Source organism: Arachis hypogaea, chromosome 5 (genome assembly GCF_003086295.3).
Source record: "Arachis hypogaea cultivar Tifrunner chromosome 5, arahy.Tifrunner.gnm2.J5K5, whole genome shotgun sequence".
Classification (NCBI taxonomy): Eukaryota; Viridiplantae; Streptophyta; class Magnoliopsida; order Fabales; family Fabaceae; genus Arachis; species Arachis hypogaea.
In genome coordinates this window covers 82,419,255-82,422,847 of record NC_092040.1, presented here as the reverse complement: position 1 = coordinate 82,422,847, position 3,593 = coordinate 82,419,255, and positions in this window count along the sequence as shown.

Genomic DNA, 3,593 nt, shown 5'->3' with positions numbered 1-3,593 from the left:
TCTGGAGCTACAGAAGCCTAATTGGTGCGCTCTTAATTGCGTTGAAAAGTAGACATCCTGGGCTTTCCAGCAATGTATAATAGTCCATACTTTGCCCGAGATTTGATGGCCCAAACCGGCATTGCAAATCAGCTTCAGAATTCCCAGCGTTTAACGCCGGAACTGGCACAAAAGTTGGAGTTAAACGCCCAAACTGGCACAAAAGTTGGCGTTTAACTCCAGGAAAAGTCTCTACACATGAAAGCTTCAATTCTCAGCCCAAGCACACACCAAGTGGACCCCGGAAGTAGATTTTTACATCATTTACTCATTTCTGTATATCCTAGGTTGCTAGTTCACTATAGGTAGGACCTTTTGACATTGTATCTTGACCTCATGACACATTACACGTTTCTTATTGTATCTTCTACGGCATGAGTCTCTAAACCCCATGGTTAGGGGTGAGGAGCTCTGCTGTGTCTTGATGGATTAATGCAATTACTACTGTTTTTCATTCAATCACGCTTGCTTCTATTCTAAGATATCACTTGTTCCTCAACTTGATGAATGTGATGATCCGTGACACTCATCATCATTCTCACCTATGAACGTGTGCCTGACAACCACCTCCGTTCTATTTTAGATTGAGTGAATATCTCTTGGATTCCTTAATCAGAATCTTCGTGGTATAAGCTAGAATTGATGGCGGCATTCAAGAGAATCCGGAAGGTCTAAACCTTGTCTGTGGTATTCTAAGTAGGATTCGAGGATTGAATGACTGTGACGAGCTTCAAACTCCTGAAGGCTGGGCGTTAGTGACAGACGCAAAAGAATCACTGGATTCTATTCCAACCTGATTGAGAACCGACAGATGATTAGCCGTGCTGTGACAGAGCGCGTTGAACATTTTCACTGAGAGGATGGGAGGTAGCCATTGACAACAGTGAAACCCTACATACAACTTGCCATGGAAGGAGCCTTGCGTGCATGAAGAAGAAGACAGTGGGAAAGCAGAGGTTCAGAAGATAGAGCATCTCCAAAACCTCAACCTGTTCTCCATTACTGCAAAACAAGTATCTATATCATGTTCTTTTACTTTTCACAATTAAACCTGAGAATTATTGATATCCTAACTAAGAGTTACAAGATAACCATAGCTTGCTTCAAGCCGACAATCTCCGTGGGATCGACCCTTACTCACGTAAGGTATTACTTGGATGACCCAGTGCACTTGCTGGTTAGTTGTGCGGAATTACAAATGTGTGATTGTGATTTTGTGCACCAGTAGCGCTACTAGCTTTGGGTGGGACTCCCCCTTCGAACCATGGTGGTCTCCTTTTGGCCCATTTCCTCATGAAGCATAGCGCTCAGTGAACTAAGTTCACGTAGCGCTCTCTCTTGCCTTGGATAAGGTCCCTATTTCGACCCTTGGTGACTTCAATTGTTAGCAATTCCCTTGTTGCAATAGCGCTTAGTTGAAGTTAAGTAAAGTGGCACTCCCTTGTATGTGCCTGGTTCGAACCTTGGCTCCACCTTTCCTTGACATTGTGCCTTGCTTTTTTTCATGAGGAGCCGGATAAAGTTAACAAAGTTAACCGAGCGCTATTGATTTTGCTTTGTTTTCTTTGGTTCCTTGTAGCACTTGGTTAAATCACCTAACGTAGCACCATGGCCTTGCTCCCTTGGCTTTGGACTAGCGCTCAAATAGAGAGCTATGCGCTCAATAAGAGAGCGTTGGACCCTTGCTTTCTTGATGCCCTTTTGGTGAGCGCCATGCTTTTGTGTCTTGGGTCACGCTTTTCAAAGCATAGCCTAAAGTCCAAAACGTGCTCTAACCTCAAAAGTGTGCCAAAATCCCTTTTTTCACCATTTCTTCACCTACAAATATTCAAAACAACCAATCAAAGCATCACCAATTTCACAAGGCTTATAAATCATTCAAAAACCAACTAATTTTAGCTTAAACATTATGATTTTGTGTCAAATAAAGGATGGTTGATTGATTCAAAAAACCATGCAAATCCACTCTAAATCACTTACTTATAATGTAAGAAAGTGCATAAAACCTAATGAAACAAGTGAAAAATGCTTGAAAAGCTAGCATAAGATAACTTGTCATCACAACACCAAACTTAAATCTTACTTGTCCCCAAGCAAGCACTTAAACATAAGAAGAAATGAAATGAAACAGAGAAGCATACATGTCCTTATTTAGCAGATAATTGAACTTGGTTCATGGGGTTTTATGCAGACAAATGTAGCTCACTTATTCTTTGCTGATAGATAAGAAATGTTTTCTTAAAGGTTCACTAGAGTTGCTACTATACTGCCTTGCTTTTTGATTGATCCCTTGTTAGCTTTTTCTTTCTTTCTTTTGCTTTAAAAGGCTTATTTATTAATGAAAGCTTGGTGGCAAGTGTTGCAGCAGCCTTTTGGATTAATTTTGCTCAACACTTTCTCATCACAGACACATGGCTCACAATTTTTTCCTAGGAACATTGATGCCCAGCATCTCTTTGGATTACTAAATGCTTTGTAACTAGGTTGCTCTTGATAGTGTATTTTCGGTTGGCAATCCCAGATCAGTTGATCCAAGTGGCCAAGTTTCAAAATACTCCTCAGAACCTAGTTGTCCAAGCATTTCCTAGTACAAAAACACCACAGGCATATGTCCTAGGATCCAAGCTATTGGTGTCTAGCCTTATTGTTTGTTTCTTTGCCCATTCTTGGCTTTTCTTCTTCTTTTTCTTTCTTATTTGGCTTCATTCTCAAGGGATATTCATTGATAAAGGACTTTATAGCAGCAAACTAATTCACACTTCAAAGAACATGTTATTATGCAGCTTTTGTTATTTGAGCTAATCATTAAATCAAACAAATACCACCACTGAATTTCATTCTAACTTCTACAACATTGAACATTCACTTTCTATTTCAAACATTTTTCTTTTATTCATGCAGAAAGGAAACAAAACAAAATTCAAGCTAATGAGGAATGACAAACATAATGCAAGCTAGCATTTTTGGAAAACATTTTTCACTCACACCTAATTGAACACTTAAGCAAAACATAAAGGAATCTCTAAGTTAAAACACTTCACAGCAATCAAGGATTAAGTGTTAATATAACCTATTGGGAATGCCTCCCAGCTTTTCCTTCTGTCATCATTATTTCTCTCTGTTGTTCCTCCTTTGGATGATGATGCAGATCCCTTTCACAGATTGAATGTTTTCTTGCATAATCCTTAGAAGTTGCTTATCTCTCAAGCCCTTAGACAACTGGTTAGTATGCAAAAAATTTGTTTGTGGGCTTTTGAACTTACTTTGGTATGTGAACACCAAATTTAGTCCCTTGCCAATGTTTCCCATGCATCAATTCAACTATATGTAAAACCCTTTTGTCTTTGCTAAAGGTTATAAAACTAAAAACTAGAAAACAGACAATGGTTAAATGGTTTATCTGATTGCTTGGAGCTAGCAACCCTTTATGTAGAAGGTGAGAATGTGTTTTTGAATAAGATTTTGGTGGAACACCAAACTTAGCATCTTTCACTCTCCCTTAAAATGTTTTGGTGTGCAACACCAAACTTAGCTCCTTGCAATACAGATAAGAT